Source organism: Triticum aestivum, chromosome 2A (assembly GCF_018294505.1).
Source record: "Triticum aestivum cultivar Chinese Spring chromosome 2A, IWGSC CS RefSeq v2.1, whole genome shotgun sequence".
In the NCBI taxonomy this organism is placed as follows: Eukaryota; Viridiplantae; Streptophyta; class Magnoliopsida; order Poales; family Poaceae; genus Triticum; species Triticum aestivum.
This window is the reverse complement of record NC_057797.1, coordinates 398895845-398918535: the sequence shown is the minus strand read 5'-3', so window position 1 is coordinate 398918535 and position 22691 is coordinate 398895845. Positions and strand designations below refer to the sequence as shown.

General features: G+C 44.0%; 1 pseudogene; it reads left to right on the top strand.

The window, feature by feature from the left end:
* The first annotated feature begins 1017 nt into the window (after positions 1-1017).
* LOC123191686 (E3 ubiquitin-protein ligase UPL2-like) lies at positions 1018-10560 on the top strand (annotated as a pseudogene).
* The last annotated feature ends 12131 nt before the right edge of the window (positions 10561-22691 follow it).

Here is a 22691-nt window from a genome sequence, read left to right as displayed (position 1 = left end):
AAGATTCAGTCGTATGATTGTTTGCTACCCTTACTTTGATGAATCTCTTTCTGACTGGTTGAAGAGATATAAAGGTGGTTCGTCTAACCTTCCATATGAGATCAGAATCATGATAAGGTAATATAAATAATAGACCTGTTCAAAATTCATTTTCTGGTTGCTTACCCATATTTATCATACTCAAGCTGTAACTACTTTTTGTAATTTTGTATTTAGGAATCTGTTGGCTGCGATAGAGCATCAGGATATAAACAGATTAGAAGATATTAGTCCAATTGTCTGTGTTAAAAGCAAAAGGGATAACACGATGGAAGTCAAGGTCATCTTGCTTCCAGTCCAAAGTGAACAATCAAGCAAGGCCAAATGGCGCACAAGTTTCTCTTCATTATTGAGGAAGAACATGCATCAAACTTGGTTGGAGGATAAAGACTTTGAAGCTTTTCTGTTAATGCTAGAAAGCAACGAATACACGTATGTTTTTTAGTTATCTGATAGTAAAGTTTAACTTTCTTCATATTAATTATTGAATGCAACCTGGATTGTTTCTGTGTGTAGGCTTGAGAATTTGATGGGACACCCGGTCTTGCAAGATGGCGATAGTAATGGTCGCCTCATTCTTGATTGTTTTCGTGAAACATTGACTCCCGCACAGCATAAAGAATTGGAAGAAAAACTTAATGTCCAGAAATATGATGGTGGTGATTGGCGGCTGCGTTTGCAAGGGAAAACTCCTTTAGAAAATATGAGTAAACGCAGTACAGCATATCCAGGGCATGACTTTCTATGGTTTGCGAGAAAGACCGTTGCTCATTTCAATGAAAATGATGCAAAGTTTAAAAATGCTACTGTAAATCGAGTGCCCGCAGCCAACGTCATTAAGGATTTGTATCCAGGATTCATATCAGATTTGTACAAGTTGTCTTTAGAACCTCAGTATCTTAACAGGGCTTTAGGGTGAGCGAGAGATTGAACTGGACAGAAAGAGCTCTGTGCAAAAGGTGATTCTGATGATCCTCGAGTTCTGGGACCACCGTTAGGGGTTCAGGGATGGTTCCACCTCTCCTGCCTCTCCTGCAAGATAAGGATCCTTCCCACATGCATCTGTCTGTTTGGCAGTAAAGACCCTTCAGAAGCTGATGGAGTACAGCACTACAGCAGCCCTTGCCTGTTTAAAGATTTGGGTGGTGTAGAACTTTTGTCTCAGAGGTTACATGTGGAGGTGCAGCGTGTTATATTGGTATTGGTGTTGCTGGCATTACTTCAGTGGTTGCTACTGATCACTGAAATCAGAAAATGACCATCTCTACTCACAGAAGCGACTGATTATGGCTTTGCTCAAAGGCATTAGGTTCTGCTCAAAGTTCCAATGATAACTCTTTGCCCATGTCACTTTCCCTTATATTCCAGAATGTTGGAAAGTTTGGTGGCGATACATACCCATCTTCAGTTACTGTTATGAGTGAGATAATACATAAGGATCCTACATGCTTTCTTGCTTTGAAGGAACTTGGTCTTCCTGCTTTCCTGTCATGAGTGACTGCAAGCTCTTATATGTGTACCCATGGCCTGGGCGCAATCTTCCGTGACAACCAAGGACTTGAGTCTGCCAGGGAAACTTCAGCGCTGCGTTTTCTTGTAGAGACGTTCACTAGTAGGAGATATCTGATACCAATGAATGAAGGTGTTCTTTTAGCCAATGCAGTGGAAGAGTTTCTTCGTCATGTGCAGTCCTTAGAAGTACTGGTGTTGAGATCATCATTGGAATAATCAACAAACTTTCTTCACGTCATGGCGATAAAATCACTGAAGCAGCCAGCGGTGAAGAAAAAACAGATATGGAAACAGATGTTGAAGGGCGTGATTTAGTAAGTGCAATGGATTCTGGCACAGATGGAACTAACGATGAGCAGTTTTATCATTTGAGCATTTTCCATGTTATGGTATTGGTGCACATGACAATGGAAAATTTAGAAACTTGCAGGCTGTTTGTAGAAAAGGGAGGTCTACAGACTGTTGACACTTGCTGCGACCTACCATCACCCAATCTTCTGGTGGGCTGCCTATTGCTTTGCACAGCACTATGGTATTCAAGGGCTTTACTCAACAGCATTCTACTCCAGTTGCGTGTGCATTTTGCTCCTCTTTAAAGGGGCACTTGAAGAATGCCCTACAGGAACTTGATACAGTTTTTAGGTCATGTGAAGTGACTAAGTTGGAAAAAGGTGCCATTCCATCACTTTTTATTGTTGAATTTCTGCTCTTCCTTGCGGCATCGAAAGACAACCGCTGGATGAACGCTCTACTCTCAGAATTTGGAGATGTCAGCACGGATGTCCTGGAAGATATTGGAAGAGTTCACTGGGAAGTGCTTTGGCAAATTTCACGTTTTGATGACAAGAAAATAGAGCCTGAAGCTAGTTCTCCTTAAGCAAATGAGTCTCAGCAAGTTGATGCTGCTGTGGGCGACACTGATGATAACATATACACCTCCTTTTGGCAATATCTTGATCCTCTTCTAAGGCGATGGGGCTCTGGGTGGAACATGGTCTCAGGCGTCTGACCTTGTCAACATCCAATGTGAAGTCAGAAGAGGACAAGAAAAGATCTGAGCATTCGTCCTGCTGTGACATGATGAGGTCACTTTCTTACCAAATTAACCATCTGTTTATGGAGCTTGGGAAATCAATGCTGCTTACATCTCGCCGTGAGAACAGTCCTATAAATCTATCTCCATCTGTTGCGTCTGTTGCTAACAATATTGCTTGTATCGTGTTGGAGCTCCTCAATTTGAAGGGTCATAACAATCAGTCCAGAGAGGGAGATTACTGTTGCTACAAAGTGCTGATACCTTGGAATGGTTGTTGAGTTTATTAATAGGATATTGTTGAACAGACCAGAATGATGTAATCGAATCATGGTGAATTCTTTTTGTTGCCGTGGTGTCATTCAGTCTATCTTAACCACATTTGAAGCTACCAGTGAGTTGCTTTTCGCAATGAACAGGACACCCTCTTCACCTATGGAGACTGATAGTAAAACTGGGAAGGAAGAGAAGGATACCAATTGTTCATGGATTTATGGCCCCCTTTCCAGCTATGGTGCAGCCATGGACCATCTTGGAACGTCATCATTCATTCTCTCTTCATCGACAAGACAACTACTTGAGCAGCCTATTTTTAGTGGAACTGTCAGGTTTCCACAAGACACAGAGAGATTCATGAAGTTGCTTCGGTATAAAGTCTTGAAGGTTCTTCCCATCTGGCCCCATCCACAGTTTCCAGAATGCAATCTTGAGTTAATCAGTTCAGTCACATCCATCATGAGGCATGTTTACTCTGGGATAGAAGTGGAAAACACTGTTAGCAACATTGCTGCTCATTTGGCTGGTCCACCCCCTGACGAGAATGCAATTTCCCTGATTATAGAGATGGCTTTTCTCGTGCTAGAGCTGAAGAAGCATTAAGACAGGTTGGAACAAGTAGCGTTGAGATCGTGACTGATTGGTTGTTCTCACACCCGGAGGAACCACCAGAGGATGATGAACTTGCTCGAGCTCTTGCTATGTCTCTAGGGAATTCTGATACACCAGTTCAAGAGGAAGATGACAAAACTAATGGATCTTGAGCTCGAAGAAGTAAATGTTCAGCTCCCTCCCATGGATGACGTATTATCTTCATGTCTTAGGCTGCTACAGACAAAGGAAACATTAGCTTTTCCTGTCCGGGATATGCTTGTGACTATCAGCTCACAGAATGACGGCCAAAACCGTGTGAAGGTGCTTACATATTTGATTGATCATCTGAAGAAATGTCTTGTGGCATCTGATCCTTTAAAGAACACTGCATTATCTGCCTTTTTCCATGTTCTTGCTTTGATACTCCATGGAGATACCACTGCTCGTGAAATTGCCTCAAAGGCTGGTCTTGTCAAGGTTGTTTTGAGTCTGCTGTGCAGCTGGGAGTTTGAACCAAGGGTCAAACAACCAAGGTTCCCAATTGGGTTACTTACTGTTTCCTTTTTTCTTGACAGAATGCTCCAGTTGGAACCCAAGTTGCCAGATGTTACTGAGCTTGATGTTCTCAAAAAGGATAATTCACCTACACAAACATCTGTTGTGATTGATGACAGCAAGAAGAAGGATTCAGAATCTTCCTCAAGTGTAGGGGTTATTGGACCTGGAGGACCAGGAGCAACTTCTGAGGATCTGCTGTAAATGCATTCAGAAGCAGTTGCCTTCTGGTACGATGGATGCTATTCTTCAGTTGTGTGCTACACTGACGAAAGTCCATGTGGCTGCTATCAGTTTTCTTGAGTCTGGTGGCCTACATGCGTTGCTAAGTTTGCTGACAAGTAGCTTGTTTTCTGGATTCAACAGTGTGGTTTCTACAATCATCTGTCATATTTGGAGTATATTCCCATACCCTTCAGCAAGCTATGAAATTATAGTCTTGTCATGGCTGCTAATCGGCATGCAAATCCTAGGGTTACACCACGTAATTTTGTTCAAAATTTGGCGTTTGTTGATACAGGGACCCAGTGATATTTATGAAAGCTGCCCAAGCTGTGTGCCAGATTGAGATGGTTGGAGATAGACTGTATGTTGTTCTATTGAAGGACCGTGAGAAGGAAAAGAGCAACGAAAAAGAGAAGGATAAGTTGGTTGATAAGGATAAATCATCAGGTATTGCCACAAAGATGACAGTAGGGGACATGATTATGGCATCTCCTGTAAGTGCCAAAGGGAAACAATCTGATTTGAGCGGAAGGAGTATGAAATCTCATCGCAAGCCACCACAAACCTTTGTCACTGTTATTGAGCATCTATTAGATCTAGTATAGTAATGTCTTGTCCCACCACCAAGAGCTGAGGACCAATCTGATGGTTCGTCATCCATGGACATGGATATTGACTCTAGTTCATCAAAAGGTAAAGGGAAGGCTGTTGCTGTCACACATGAAGAGTCCAAGCAAGCCATCCATGATGCTACTGAATCTCTGGCTAAAAACGCATTTGTCCTAAAGCTGCTCACAGATACTACTAACGTATGCTACATCCGTTCAAGTTGTTCTTTGCCACAATGCTGAGTTGAGCAGCACGCAGGGTCCTACCTGGACCACTTACAGTTTTAGCAGTGGCCAAATATTTAATCATATATTACAGCATTTCCTTCCACATGCTACAAAACAAAAGAAAGAAAGAAAGCCTGATGTTGATTGGAGGTACAAATTAGCAACAAGGGGTAATCAATTTTTAGTGGCTTCATCTATTCGTTCCCCAGAAGGCGAAAAGGATCTGTTCTGAAATCTGCAGTATATTTGTTGAGTTCACAGACAATTCTACTGGTTGCAAACCTCCAATGTTGAGGATGAATGTTTATGTTGATTTGCTCAATGATATTCTGTCAGCCTGCTCGCCAACGGGCTCCTCACTTTCAGCAGAATCTGTAGTTACATTTGTTGAGGTTGGCCTTGTCCAGTGTCTACGAAAACCCTTCAAGTTCTTGATTTGGATCGTCCTGATTCAGCAAAGATTGTAACTGGTATTATCAAGGCTCTTGAAGTGGTTACTAAGGAGCACGTTCATTTAGCAGATTTTAATGCTAAAGGGTTTTTGGAGCAAAACAATGTAGATTCATCATCAGATAGATTCCAGGTTCTTGACACAACTTCTCAACCAACTGCAATGGTAACTGATCATAGGGAAACTTTCAACTTCAAAAAGTTCAGATTCAGTGGCAGAGGCGATGACCGTGATATAGATGGAGGTTTTTCCCATGATGGTGAAGATGATTGTATGCATGAGACTGCTGAAGACAGAACTGGAAATAAGTCCACAATGAATATTCGGTTTGATATTCCACGCAATAGAGAGGATGATATGGCTGAAGATGAACATGACAGTGATCAAGATATGCAAGCAGATGATGGTTGAGGAGGTTGATGAAGATGATGATGATGAGGAAAATAACAACGTGGAGGAAGATGATGTCCATCAGATATCTCATGCTGACATGGATCAGGATGACCGTGAGATTGATGAAGATCTGCTAGAAGAAGATGATGATGACTACGAGGATGAGGAGGGAGTAATCCTCCTCTTATAGGAGGGGATCAATGGAATTAATGTGTTTGACCATGTTGAGGTTTTTGGGGGGAGCAACAATGTTTCTGGGGATACACTACTGTGTAATGCCACTGGACATTTTTGGCACAAGCGGCAAGGCCGTATTACATCTATATACACTCTTCTTGGGAGAGCAAGCGACCAAGGTGTACTTGACCATCCACTCTTGGAGGAACCTTCGATGTTACTTACACAACAGAGGCAACCAGGTATCCTCGTAAATTTGTTATTATTTACACATTTTAGGCTCTGTTTGGATGCAGGGTATTTCTAAAACCACAGCCCTAGTTGCAAAATACCACAGGATACAGATAGCGCAGTTTCTTGCAGTATTTGTAAAGCTACTACTAGGCGTTTGGCACCAGCACTATTTCACATATTATTATTTGAGATTGAGAAAGTTAACCAAGATTGCACATGTAAAGCACCGAAGTTTATCTGCTCACCTAATTACGTGAATACTTATAGGCTTTAACTAGCTCATTTGGTCTGTTGCTTGCTCCTATTTGTATATCCGTTATCCTGTTGGCATGTTCCATGATAATTTTGGTATGATAAACTTATCCTGTACGGCTTCAGCATCATTTTGCTCCAGTTCTGCAGAATGAGCCAGACGGGAAGATGTAGCATTGCTTTCTCGGTTTTAAAAAAAGTCGAGAGTGGATTTTTTAATACTCGAAAAAAACTACGGTGTCAGCAATACCACGGTTTACAAAGCTATAGTATTTCCTGAAGCCAAACACATCAAATGATTTTTAAACTGCATTTTTTTGAGAAATCATTTTCTTTTGAAGAACTTCTAAAATACTTTGCATCCAAACGGTTGCCTAAGCAGTTAACCTTTTTAAACTGTTACTGAGATAGTGTGTCCAGCCTGTGGTACATCATGCATAGCTTATCCAAATTATTGTCTCTTTTCAGAAAATTTAGTTGAGATGGCTTTCTCTGATCGGACTCATGAAAATAGTTCCTCCCATTTGGACGCTATATTCAGAGGCTTGCGAAGTGGATGGAATGGACACCGATTTAATGTGTGGCTGGATGATGGCCCCCGACGCATTGGATCTGCCGCCCCTGCAGTACCTGAAGGCATTGAATAACTTCTGCTCTCTCAGTTGAAAAGGCCTATGACTGAACATCCTGATGAGCAGAGCACGCTTGCTGTTGGTGCTCAAGTAAACGATCCTCCCAGTAATTTGCACGGACCAGACATGAAACTGATGCAAGGGAAGGACTAGCAGAACAAAATGAAAACAATGAAAATGATGATATTCCTGCAGTAAGGTCTGAGGTGGATGGCTCTTGCAAGTGCTGGTCCTGCACCTCCTCATGGTGATGAACTTCAAAGAGATGCATCCAATGCAAGTGATCATGTCGCAGATATGCAATATGAATGTAGTGCCGCTGCTGTCTGTGATGTGGAAGCAGTAAGTCAAGCAAGCAGTGGTAGTGGTGCTACTAGGGGAAAGCCTCAAAAGTTTATATGTGGAAATTGAAAGAAGCATGATGATGGTGACCGACATGGGGCTTCAGACAGGGCACCTTTGGGTGATGTACAAGCAGCTACTCGATCATGGAGGGCTTCTGGAAAAGCAGTACCAGTAGCAGGGACATATCATTGGAGAGTGTTAGGGAGATCCCCCAAAACACAATCCAGGAATCTGATCAGAATGCCAGTGAGGGGAATCAGGAGCCTATAAGGGCTACTGGCACCGACTCAATTGATCCTACATTTTTGGAGGCTCTTCCAGAGGATTTACGGGCTGAAGTTCTTTCTTCGCGTCAAAATCAAGTGACTCAGACTTCCCAACAGTTGCAACAACAGTCTCAAGAGTTTGAAGGGCAACCAGTTGAAATGGACGATTTATCAATTTGCAACCTTCCCTTTAGAAATACGGGAGGGAGGTATAATCATGTTCTTGATCTGTCTCATTTTGAAGTAATTTCTGACATAATTTGTTCTATGATTCTATCTTCAGTTACAATTATTTGATTTGCTATGAATTGAATTAGAGGTCTTCGTTGTTGATTCCAGGTGCTTTTGACGTCTCCCGATACCCTACTAGCTACATTGACACCTGCACTAGTTGCTGAAGCCAACATGTTGCGGGAGAGATTTGCTCATCGATATCATAGTGGAACTCCAAGAACCGGAGAGGAGAGTCCTCTCGTCGTGCTGATATCACTGGTTCAGGCCTTGATAGAAACACTGGTGATTCCTCCCGTCAAATGGCCAGCAAGCTAATTGAAACTGTAGGGACTCCTCTTGTTGACAAGGATGCTCTCAATGCTCTTATTCAATTACTTCGAATTATTCAGGTAATTCCCTTTCTTCGTCTGGTGGTTCTACTGTTTCTGGTGGTGTCGAAAGCATGCATAGTAATAATAATTTTTGCCTCTATTATATACAGCCTATTTACAAGGGCCAGCTGGAGAGGCTTCTCTTGAACCTTTGTGATCACCTGGAAAGCAGAAAGTTGCTGGTTCAAATTCTGGTGGACATGCTTATGCTTGATCTGCAGGGATCTTCTAAGAAATCAATTGATGCAACAGAGCCGTCATTTAGGCTATATGGGTGCCATGCAAATATCACATATTCACGCCCTCAATCCTCAGATGGTAATTAATTTTTGATCTTGTTTCAGTTTTTGTTGTCAGTTTGATCGTTCCATTGGTATATATTTGCTGAGAATTGTATCTGAATTGTGCACTAAGTGTGATTTCTTTGTTGCCACTAGTAAGCTTGCACGTGCAACGCACGTCTGGACTAACACTCGACCTGTACTTTTCTAAAACATAAAAAGGGGGGGGGGGGGGGGGGGGGGGGCAGCCCCAGTGCATGTAGCTCCCGCTTGCGCAGGGTCTGGGGAAGGGTCCGACCACTTTGGGTCTATTGTACGCAGCCTTTCCCTACATTTCTGCAAGAGGCTGTTTCCAGGACTTGAACCCGTGACCTCATGGCAAGGCAGCTTACCTGCCAAGCCCTCCTTTCTAAAATAAAATGAAAATGTAATCTATACAATGAATGAAGATTATGTGAGATGACACTACCCCAGCCTCAAAATATAAGACATTTTTTAAGGCTAAACATCATTTTGCAAAATATTCCTGGGATAACAACTTAATTATTTGAACTACATTGTCTGGTCATTTGCAAATAAATGAAGGGCTGATTTGAACAGTGAGCGAAAAGGGCTATTCAGATATCAAACAAGGTGTCCGAGCAGGCCAAAACAAACTTTCAGAAACTAAGATAACAACATCCATTAACGGCCATAAACATCCCATCATTTCTCCTCTTTCTCCACACAGGTAGCCTTCTTCATTCTAGCTCCCCTGGTGCCGGTTCATCCTCTAAACACGGAGCTTGTTGTATACCTTGTATGCCTAAACCTTAACTATATCCTTCACAACTTCGACCAAGTGCTTCTGGGCCCCTACGAGTGATGGCCGTTGCAAACTCATCTGGAGTAGAATGCCTTGGAACAAGAGAGCAGTCAGAGCGGGATGTAAACATACAAACATATAAAATAGACAGAGAAAAGAAACATGCACCATACCTTGACCATGCAAGCACAGCTTGGGAAGATAACAAGCTTGGTCTTGTATCTTGAGCCTCTGGACATTAGACTGCATACCTCCAGTGACATGTTCTTGCGGCGGTGATCCACAAAAATGCCCACGGTCAGACCAAGCTTCTTTAAGATGCTCGTGGACTCCACTTGATACTATATAAACATGAGCAGATGATAATATAAAGTTGTACAACACCAGTTCCTCAATAGATAATCTCGCTCTGACTGAAGTTACAGACATTCGGTTGTACAACTTTATAATATAGATGGGGAGAACAAGTCAAAGTTACAAACATTCGGTTGCATGAAGAAACCGAGGATGGCTCCGCTCTGATCCGCTCCCGTGCTCCCCCTAGCCTAGCGCAACACCTCCCACCAACCCCGCCGCCGGCGAGCACTCAGGCAGCCCTCCCTCCTCGCCTCCCCTCCCCTGCCATGGCGCCCCTGAGCGGCAGCTCCGGCGACCTCGATCTCGGCTCTAGCCCGCAACGTTGGATGGACTCCGACGGCGAATCCTCGACGAGGTCCTACAGTGACATGGCCCGGATCCCGCCGTGCCCGCCCCCTACTGCGGCCACGGTGCCGGCGACGCGCGGACCGGCCGCGCCCTCCCGACGCGCCCCGAGCACCCAGCTGCAGGGCCGCCACAGCCCGTCCTCGGAGGCGTCTGCCGGCCTCTGCTTTCGCTGCCTCGACCCGGGTCACCCCGTGCGCGACTGCACCAACGACATCCGCTGCCGTCGCTGCCTCTACCCCGGCCATGGCTCGCGCGACTGCAAGAAGTACCACAAGGGTGTTCTGCGTGCTGCCCTCGCTGTCATGACTGCCCTCCGTGCCGGCGCCGGAGGCGCCGCGCCGTGACTTGCCGACCCCGTCCGCGCCCACCGCCTCACCTGTCGACCGAGTACGCGTCATCCTGTCGCGTTCTGTGGAGATGGAGGAGGCTGAGGTGGTTCTGCGTCGTGGGATGGTCGTTTCCATCACCGGTGTCGGGCCGGTGGTCGCCCCTGGTGATGTCGAGGAGGTTCTGTACTCCTCCCTCCGCCTCCAGCCCCGCGACTTCACCATTCACGCGCACCACCCCGGGGATTTCCTCGTCATCCTCTCCACCCGCGAGCTCATGAACCGCCTCGCCGGCGACCACTTCATCAACGGGCCCGGCTTCACCCTGTCGATCCGCCCTTGGAACAAGCTCGCACATGCTGTCGTCGACTCCCTTGACCTCAGCGTCCAGCTGGAGCTCCGTGGCATCCCTGCGCAGGCTTGCCACCTGTCCACGGCGTAACACCTCCTCGGCTGTAGCTGCTGAATTGAGCGGCTCCACCCGAGTACGCGCTCCCGCGCCGACCTCGCCACCTTCCGGTTGACGGTGCGCACCCGCGACCCGGCTTCCATCCACCGGGCGGCCATCCTCGAGATCATGGAGTCTGTCCCCGCCCGCGACCACGGCCCGCCCACCATCTGCACCCTCGTCTACCCCTGCCCGCCACGACCGCGGCCCGAGCGACGATGCACCTGGTGAGCACGATGGGGATGCTGGTCGCGGGCATGATGCGAGCCGCGGTCGCCACCGCGGCCGCAAGCGACGACGGACCTCGGGCAACCACGACGGTCGTGCCGATGGCATGGCCATGGACTCCACTGGCTGGCGCGCCCCCATCCCCCGCCATCGAGGCGCTCTGGGAGCCGTACTATGGACCCCTGGCCCTCTGCCAACGGGCAAAGCCAACCTCGTCGCTTTTTCAAAAGGGGAAAGCGGGGCGGAAGGCGATAGGAGGGTCCAGTACTGCCGGAACTGCGCCCCGTACGACTTCCCCCCCGAGTGCCCCCCCTCCCGCGTGCCCCGACACGCGCATCATGACGCCTGCTGGCTCTGGCTCATTGGCTGCGCGCCCCGACACCGCAGCACCAGCCAGGCCGCCCCCATCGCGCTGCATGGATGACCTTACCCATGCTGCGGCTGCGCCAGAAGTGGCCAATCCCAGCGCACATGTGGATTGGGATGGCTCCACGGACCGCCTGTCGCTGGAAAGCGAGGTCCCAGATTCCCTGGCCTCGGTCCCCGTGCCTGATCCGCTGTCGGGGCAAAGCGGAGTCCCGCCTCCGCCCCCTCCTGGCCGCCCCGCGCCACCAGCTGACCGGTCCATGGAGAGATCCCCTCGCTGGAGCCCACCCAACATGCCGCCCGCGACCGAACCTATCTTGAGGATCCTGCCTTTGGTGGCGTGCTGCGCAAGGATGATCCCTCGGCACCCCTCGTGGCCCAACCCCCCACGGCCCAGCATGAAGCCCATCATGAGGACCCGCCTGTCGAGGTGGGGCTGGAGGCCCAACATAGCGCGCTCGTGGATGGCGCCGCCCATGCGGCATGCCCCACTACTCTCAACCCGGCCACACGCTTCGCCTCGCCTCCCATCACGATGTGCTGGTCCCGCCCCCGCGCGGCTGCCACAACGACGTGGACCCTTGGCGACTTCCTCGCGGCGGCCACCAAACAGATCGATGCAGCCCTCCAGATTCCTGGCAAACGACCAAGGAGATGCCCGCTCAACTTCTCCCAATGCCGCGGGCGATCGGCCTCGACCGCAGCCCACAAGTCCGTCGCCCTCCCACGGCCAAGCGACGTGCCCAAGTCCACATCTTGCGCACCCTTGGGGTCGTTGTATTCAACCAGAAGATCACATCCGCGGAGATGAAGGCGTAAGACAACCTCTTTGCCGCGCCCATCCCCCTGTCTGTCCTATCGGCCATCGCCGCTCTGGTGGATCGCGAGCTCCCCGTGGATTTTGCCGTCGCGCCTATCACGACGGTGGTCGCGGGCAGCCCGATCGAGGCCTAGCTTCGCCCTTGCCCTCCCTCGTCGACCTCGTCCCCATGGAGCACAACCCCAAAATCTTGATATGGAACGTGCACGGCCTCAACGCGCGTGCACGTCGTACTGCTGTCAGGTCGCTTGTTGTAACCGCCAATGCATCCTCGTTTGTTTGCAAGAAACTAAGATGGCTTTGATCTGCTCGTCGACTGTCCTCGAAGCCCTCGGCTCGGAGTTTGATGACTACGTGTACCTGTCCGCGCAAGGAACCCGTGGCGGCATCCTGTTGGCCTAGAAGAGTAGGGAGATAGTCATCTCTGACCTCCTATTCACTGCCAACGCCTTGACCACCCGTGTTTCCACCCCCACCGGCGCTCGCACACCGTGGTCTACAGACCGCAGCCGGACGAGGCCAAGATCGCCTTCCTGCAGGAGCTCCGTGACATACGCATGGACTGCTCCGGGCCTTGGATGATTTGTGGGGATTTCAACCTCATACATCGCGACGAAGATAAGAACAACCGGAACGTCAACCGACGCATGATCGGCCGCTTCCGGCGCACCATGAACGACTTGGCGCTCAAGGAGGTTTACCTCAACGGTCGCCGCTACACGTGGTCCAACGAGCAGTCACCCCCGACACTGGTCCACCTTGACCGTGTCCTTTGCACCGTCGACTGGGAGGAGTTGCATGGTGAATTCCACCTCCGGTGCCTCACCTCGGTCGTCTCTGACCACAGCCCCTTGCAGCTCGACTGCTGAAAGTACATGTAAGTCCCCATGTGTGGTTTTGGTAATTAAATGACAATCCTTATGGACTAATGTTTACATTGAGATATACATTGAAGGTTAGCCCCATTGGAAAATGATTGAAGAATATTGGAAGACAACTCCTTTGAAGCAACAATTACATAGAGATGATCAAAATGGAGTTCATCGGAGTATCCGAAGGATTACCTACTTAGAGCTATGGTTTGAGCCACAATGGATCAAGATCCTAAAAGGATGATTTGAATGATGAATTCTAGGAGTGGCTAAAAGATATGATCATAATGGACTCATGTTCGGTTTTCGCCCGGTTTTCCGTTAATTAACTGGGCAATTCTCTTCTTCTTAATTAATCGATGAGGCAAATCTTTTGCCTTCGTTTCGAAAAAAAATAATGGACTCATGTGTTGAGTTATGATTGATCAAGTATTCAAGCAAGCTATTCAAGTGAAGAATTCAATATACCCTTCAAGACGTCAAGATTAAACATGGAGTAGAGATATCGGTTGACCAAGAGGAAGCTCAAAGATCAAACACTAAATGTTCAACACACGAGTGCAAACGATGCACCACATAGGATCTTGTGGTATGATAAGCAATTGTCAATTGCACTTTGTGTACTAACCCATACTATGTGTTGTCTATGTTTTTGAGGGTTAGGTGATTCTCATGAGCTCGCATTGAGAGAGAGATTTGAAGTGTCCATAAGAGGATAACATTAAGTGTTGATGATCATGGTTGACAAGGGCAAGTTCAAGATAACCATCCCGAAGGATTACATGCTTGAAGCTTGTGGATGATCACATGATGGACACGTGAAGATGAATAGAAAGCAAACCTTCCCACATTGTGTATGGGGGATCTATTTGAAGCCTTCACCAAGTGTCATGATCAAGATCATCTTTCTGACTTGAGCCAAGCATAAACGTCAACATCAAGCTCAATTGGAATGCTGTAGTCAAAGGTATTAGTTCCTTTGGCTTTAGTTGTGAGGATCGATGACCATCAAAAAGGATATATGCTCAAGAATGAGTTTTCGGAAGCTATCTAGTATAGTTCTTTTATGATTCTTGAGTTATAGGGATCCCGCACTATTAAGAGGGGATCAAAGGGGTTAGTGATAGATTTTCTCAAGTCAACATCTTCTATTTCTACTTCTGACATCATATTCCAACATAGGCATATTATGTTCCTATCCAATACAAATACAAAATGCCTATACATCTACCAAAGAAAAACCAAAGCTAAATAGGTCACCCAAATACATGAGAAAACCTTTGCATAATTTGCATCCTCCATTTTTGTTGATCTTGGGTGGTTCTCTATGTGAGGACCTGGGCTTTTTCCATAGCTTAAAAACGAGCCCAAGATCATCAAAATCGGAGTCTGGATGTAAAAGTTATGCATGTTTTAGTTTCGGGTCTCCTGCTGTTTTTTTGTTGGCCGGATCATCCGGGTTCCGGCCCGGATCATCCGGGTTTCTCGACAAATTCATCACAGTAACTTATTCCGCTAGCCGGATCATCCGGCTACCCACCCGGATCATCCGAGAATTGCCCGGATCATCCGGCTATGTCCCCGGACATCCGGGTATCTACTTCACAACATTGTATATTGACCTTCTCGGATCATCCGGGCATTGCCCGGATCATTCGGGTATGCGTCCAGATCATCCGGGCAGGTCAACAACTATGGGAAACGGCTCTATTTTCTTGGGGTGTATAAATATCCCTCTCCCACTCCGGGAGAGGGTTGACCACTCCATCCAAAATCGCCCCAAGAACACAAGTGGCTCCCTCTCACTTCTCCTACACCAAATCTTAGATCCCGGAGAGATTAGTGAGTGTTCTTGAGAGTTGTTCCAATCAAAAGATAGATCCTCTCCCTCTCCCTCTTGTGACCAAAGCAATTCGTGATTTGAGCAAGTCTTGAGCATTTCCCCCTTGATCTTGTTACTCTTGGAGGTTGGAGACTCCTAGGCGGTAGGAGTGCTCCGGTGAGGAATCAACTTGTGATTTGTCCCTCGGAAAGTTTGTGGAGGTTTGGAGGCCGCCTCAAGGTCTACCACTAGTGGTTGGGAATCGCCTTCGTGGTGATATCTCAAGGAGAATAGGGTGAGCCTTTGTGGTGTTGGTGTGCCTTTGTGGTAACACCCATCCCTCCAACGGTGACTAGCTTCCCTCCAAGGAAGTGAACATCGGGATACATCCTCGTCTCCGTGACTTTGGTTATCCCTAACCCTAACTCCTTACTTGTGGTTTACTTTAGTCTCTTGACCTTGCATTCACTATATCTTGTTGTTCTCATTGTCGTGTGTTGGCTATTCCCTTGAAGAGATTATTTAGGCCAACACTTTATAGTCCACAATTCATGCTTCCTACTATTGTTCTATCTTGTGCTCAGTGTGAATTGCTAGCTTTGTAACATTCATTTCCATATCTTGTGACATAACTTGTGTAAGCTTGTAGTGCTTACTTGAGTTTGGTTGTATCATTCAATTCCATATATTGTGATACAATTTGTGTAAGCTTGTATTGCTTACTTGTGGTTGTGTGTATTATTCATTTCCATATCTCGTGATATACACTGAGTAAGTTTGTGTAACTTACTTGTGCTTACTCATATCCTCGTTGTTCTTGTCTTCTTTATCCTGTGTTGTTGGTGCACTTAGTGAGCCTAGTATATTTAGGATTTGTGCTTGAAAAGTATCTGCTTAGTTTATTTCCGCATTAGGATATAGCCAAATCCGTAGAAGATTTTAAAATGCCTATTCACCCCCCCCTCTAGGCGACATCGTGGTCCTTTCAATTGGTATCAGAGCAAGGTCTCTCCTTATTAGGTTTCGCCTCCTGGAGAGTATCGATGTCGACTAATGATTTAGTTCACAACAACACTTTTTATTTGGATGGCACAAATTATCACCTATGGAGAATTCACATGCTTTGTCACTTTCGGGCCATGGGTCCAAATGCTTTGCGAATTGTCCTTGTAGGAATTTCTATTGCAAAGGATGGACTTTCTCCATCTATTGAGGATATGTATCTTGATTGTGATACTTCTCTTATCATTCATCAAACTTTAACCTTTGAAGTGTTTAAGGCAGTCACGACTTGCAAGTCGGCTCATGAGACTTGGACCAAACTTGAAGATGCATATGGTGGGTCCAATCTTGATGAAAATAGTATTCTATTTGGGGAGTTGATGCTGGAGTTCTCCACATTTTTAAATCATGAAGAGCTCACTATTACTTCCACCTCCGATTACTTGCACACTTCATTTCTTCCACTTCACCATCATGTGGCGTGCCACAAGGTAATGACATGGTGAGTGAAGAAATATCTTGTGATGATGGTGTTAAGCTCATTTGTGATGATATGCTTGATCTCCCATGTTGCCATGATAGAAATGCCTTGGTTTCCTCTAGTTGTTCTATGACTAGGCATGCAGAGGAAATCAAGAAAGATGAGGCATGCTTGATTGATGAAGAACCCTCTTCTCCAAAAGAATCATCATCAACCCCCTTTGTTCACATGTGCCTCATGGCAAGAGGTAATGACGAGGTATCATCTTCTCTTAGTGATAATGGTGATAGTTGTAATGAGGATGATGATGATGACTTGACTCAAAATCTCTATGAGATTGGGAAAACTCTTCATGGAGCTAAAAATAACACTTATAAAAGGTTCCAAGATGTTCTTGCTTGCTTTGAAAAACGTAATGACTTATTTCTTAACGAGCAAGCGAAAAGTGAACAACTTGAACATGAACTTGCTAAGGCTCATCAATGTATTAGTGACTTGAGGTCTTTAAAAGAAGAGATTGAAAGTACTCATGGTAAACTTAAAGAGGATTTTGAGCTCCTTCTCCTTGAATGCAATAATGTCAAGGTAGAGCTCATCAAACTCTCTAAGTCTCATGAGGAGCTTCAATCAACTCATGAGAAGTCTCTAATTGCTACTTGCTCCTATGATATTGATAATGATGCTTGTGTTACTAACTCGATTTTATGTGAAGCATCAATTTTGAAGGAGAATGTCGAGCTAAGGACTCAACTTGATTTGCTAACTAGGAATTATGGGAAATTGGAAGAAAGTCATGAAAAGCTCTCAAGCACTTATGAGGATCTTCTAATCTCCCATGATGGGCTAAAGTTAGCTCATGAGGCTATGGTCACGAAGGTAAAATCGTGTGAGTCTCATGTGGATATTAGCACATCTTCTACTCGAAATGCCGTATTGCCATGTGCTAGTCCTTGCAATTCCTCTCTACATGATATTGATACACCTCATGATGAATTGCTCACCTTGTCTTGTTGCTCTAACCATGAAGTTTCTACTTGCACTAGTCCTCTTGTTTCTAGTCTTGAAACTAACCATGTAGAGGAAATTAATGAGCTCAAGGCCCAAGTCACTAGTTTGAAGAAAGACTTGGAAAAGCGCGATGATGGACATAGTTTTCACTCCAACAAGAAGAAATCCATTAACAAGAAAAGGGGGCAAGACCAAGCCAAGAACGACTCCAACATTTCTTGCTTTAAGTGCAAAAAGGTTGGACATCACGTGAGATCTTGTCCCTTGAAGAAAAGGGCTTATGAAGGGAAGCTACATGGGAAGCGGCCTCAAGCTCAATCTCAAGTTCAACCTCAAGTTGAAGAACGGCCACTATCCATGATGAACCATGTTATTACTTACCAAGTTGAGAAAGTAAAGAAGAAGAGAAGGGAGAGTACATGTTGCTATATTTGCCGTAAGAAGGGACACATAGCTTCATCATGTCCCAATGGTAACATCTCTAAGCCTTCAATTATCTATGATCATTATTCACTTAGGAAGGATATTTATGACAATATGTTTGCCAAGTGTGTTGGTGCCCAAAGTGGTTTGAAAGTGGATAAGACCATTTGGGTTGCCAAGCCTATTGTTACTAACTTCTTAGGACCCAACGTGGTTGGGGACCATCTAGCTCAAACTTGATCAATAGGTGTGTGGAGGGCATTGGAGACTTGGCTAGTTCATGAAGAAAAATGATTCTCACCATTCATTGTGGTTCAAACCAAGTCATGTGAATTATCATCATATTTGCCAGTCCAATGCTCCTCGTGGCGGTAACTTGTATTTATATTGTCTACATTGAAAGTTACTAGCCCCATGCATGTTTAGGTTTTGTACCTAGCATGTGTTTGTTTATGTTGTGTCTCCTAATATACTTGATTCGTGTTATCTAGCATGCGTAAGTTGCTATGCACATCATATAGTTGTGTGTGTGGTTTCGAGCCTTTATTGCTTCATTAATTGAATCTTCATTGGTGTTTTTGAGATATTAATGGATCATCACATTATGGGGGAGTGCTATGTTTTACGCATATCACAAACCTTAAATATGTATATATGCAGGATACCACCTAGTATTGTTAGTGCAATATTATCTAGTTACTATGTGGTATGTAAAGTTCATTTGAAACTCAAATCCTCATCCATTAATTATCCTTAGTTGGGTTTCATTTGCCTCTTATGGATAACACATGGATTATCACATTATGGGGGAGTGATATACTTTGTGCATATCACTTCTCGTGTGAACATTAACAATAGAGGTTTGCTAGTTTGCCACTTAGAATTTATATTTGAGATTATCTTATATCTCTGTGGCATGCAATGCTTTGTTTGAGTATGGTATTCTTGTGCGCTTTTGCCCATGGTTATCTTAAAAATCGTATTTGGAAAATCATTTGAATAGATCCATTCCAATTGTTGCTTTGCATGATGATCTATCTAATTGGAATGTTAATAATATGCTATCCAATCATTGTGTTTATTTCTAAAGTCTCATGTTATGCTTGTGTTAGTATAGATGATCATGTACTTATTTGGTTTCTACACCGAATGTCAAATTGAAACACCATTTTGTTCGACTTCATCTTATTAGTTTGTATGGAGTTATGGTAGTTTGTTATCTCATTGTTTATAGTGTCCTATATCTACTTGAGTAAGATATTCCCATGAGTATGTGTGCAATGCATATCTTATATGCTCATTGTTTTTCCTTGGTTCATATGTTGAACTTTGTGTGCTATCATATGTTGATGTGTCACTTTGAGTCATTTTAGACAACATGAATGACTAATGATGTTATTGGAAGTATTAACGGTTATGTGTTCATTTGTCCAATTTGTATCTCCCTGGACTTTGGGAGGCTTGTGCATGTGTATTTACTATGTGTAAATTCGCATGCCTTGTTTGCTTTATTTGATCCAATATATATATGGTAAATCCAAAAAATTCTTAATAGCTAAGATGTGCATGATATTCAAATTCATATCGATATGCACATATTTAAGTGATTTTACCCTATGTTTTGTAGTTATGCTAACTACGTTGGACCCAATAAGTTTGGGGACCATATTGTACTTAAATTGTTTTAGGTACATTTGAGAAGCATTGGGTGCTTGGCTTATTCATGAAAGTGGTGGCACTATGAGGAAATTAGAGCCAAGCTCGAACCATTACCTACTACATCATTCCAATGCTATCTCGGTAACAAGTATCTACTTCATGCATACACTTCTTGCATTCAACCTTGTGTAGGTTGCATCATGGCATGAATTTCTTGACTCGTTCTTGTCATACTTGTTTCCTTTCTCAAAGAATCGCAACAATGATCTCTTGTTGCTAGTTGTGATGTCTTTGATGGTTGTTTGTTTGGAGTTCATTAATATACGATAAGATTACATTAAGCCATGTGCTATACTTTCAAGCAAAGATCTCATTGGTATATTTTATGTCTCCCGTTTGGATATCTTATTCTTTCCTTTTGTAACTATTTCATGTGTACATCCTCTTTGTGGATATATATCAACATGATTGTCATCTACCTAGAATCTTATACACGTGAGACAAGTTACATCCCTAGTTGATATCCCTATTCTTTCATGTCCACCGTTTCATTCTCTTTTTATATCTTTGGTGGCTCCGTGGAAGCATTTGTTGTATGAGTGGGTGTCTTACCTCTTTGCATCTTAGTGCACTCATGTTTGGTGAAGATTGTTGTCCTCGTGCTTGTCTTGACAAGCCTATTATTTCCTATCTTCATCATGGGTTGTCACAAGCTTTGATTTTTAATTTGCTATTAGTGAGCTTGTGAATCCATTTTCTTGATGTGTGTGTGACCTTCTTAACTTCGTGCGTGTGGGAAGGACATGTCTTGCACCTTGTATCTCATTTACTCAAGACTATGTTGATACTTAATTATCATCCTTATACTAGTCTTCTCAAGTGCTTTGACGTGACTCACACACATCATTTTGGTTGTGCCTATTCTTAGGTTGCCTCATTTACATGTTGCTCAACCATACGTTTGTTGAAAATGCTAGGCTTCTTTTCTTATCTATGCTTGCTTGCAATTGTTTTGTGTTCCTATTGATTTTGGGGAGTGATGATACTATTTTGTGCACTTGTATCCAAATACAAAAATACTAAATAGTGCACAAATCATGGGGAGCTTCTCTATTTTCCCTAGAACGCTCCTTTGCCCAAATCATAATATTCTTTTATCCTTTTGGCTCGTCAGGTCTTTTGATTGCTTGCTTCACTTTGTGTTATGCAAATGAGATCAATTTGTGCCATGTGCCTTGCTCTCATGCTAGGATCACAGTTGTATAATAATGGATTCACTTGTAGATATCATGTTCTTATCAATTGCGTCTATTTTGTGTATACAAGTTTCTTTGTGGATATATATCATGATTATTATTGGCCACTTAGAAATTTTATACATGAGAAAGCTCATATCTTTCCTTGATATCATTTATTCCTTGTCGGCCACTTTGTTTGTTTCCTTTTATTCTTAAGGTGGCTTCGGTAAGAGGTTGTGTCATGAGTGCTTGTATGTTTTGCATATAATTTTGTGCACTCATGATCTTGTGCTCTCATGTGTTTTGAATCTATTTTGAACCCATACTTGACATGATGATCACATTGGATATTCCTATTTTATCTTGTCCAAAATATGTTCTTTGGATCTTTTGAATGTTTTCCTCCCATGTCTAATCTTATTTTCATATCATACTATCTTGTTACATTCTATAGATCCTATATATGGGTTGAGCTCCTCAATTTTTCATCATTGAATATGTGCATTTGATTTCACTCACCTTTTTTTTGCGATATGCACACATTAAGGAGGATCTCATACTATATTGGTCCATTTTGGCATTTGTTGCCAATGGGGGAGAAGTTTAGAGGGTTTAAGATAAGTATTTTTGTAGTGCTTGTTGTTACTCATGCAATCTACCCTTGTTATATATTCTTGTTGCATTGATGATTATTGTATATAGAGAAATCTTCTCCTAGTTTATGTCAACCAACATATATAGAGAAATCTTCTCCTAGTTTATGTCAACCAACATATGCAATGACATTCAAAGTTCATTCACACATGCATATATTGTGGGGGAGTTTGCTCTATATACTATGGGTGTACTATCATCAAATGCTTGTGTAGTGTCTTGATGATAATACAACCATCCCAAGTATACAATTTATCCTTAGATAAATTACATGCTTGTTTAAAATTCATTATACAAACCCTCTTGTTGAGATTGTCATCGATTACCAAAATGGGGGAGATTGAAAGTACATGTAAGTCCCCATGTGTGGTTTTGGTAATTAAATGACAATCCTTATGGACTAATGATTACATTGAGATATACATTGAAGGTTAGCCCCATTGGAAAATGATTGAAGAATATTGGAAGACAACTCCTTTGAAGCAACAATTACATAGAGATGATCAAAATGGAGTTCATTGGAGTATCTGAAGGATTACCTACTTAGAGCTATGGTTTGAGCCACAATGGATCAAGATCCTAAAAGGATGATTTGAATGATGAATTCTAGGAGTGGCTAAAAGATGTGATCATAATGGACTCATGTGTTGAGTCATGATTGATCAAGTATTCAACTGAAGAATTCAATATACCCTTCAAGACGTCAAGATTAAACATGGAGTAGAGATATCGGTTGACCAAGAGGAAGCTCAAAGATCAAACACTAAATGTTCAACACACGAGTGCAAACGATGCACCACATAGGATCTTGTGGTATGATAAGCAATTGTCAATTGCACTTTGTGTACTAAACCATACTATGTGTTGTCTATGTTTTTGAGGGTTAGGTGATTCTCATGAGCTCGCATTGAGAGAGAGATTTCAAGTGTCCATAAGAGGATAACATCAAGTGTTGATGATCATGGTTGACAAGGGCAAGTTTAAGATAACCATCCCGAGGGATTACATGCTTGAAGCTTGTGGATGATCACATGATGGATACGTGAAGATGAATAGAAAGCAAACCTCCCACATTGTGTATGGGGGATCTATTTGAAGCCTTCATCAAGTGTCATGATCAAGATCATC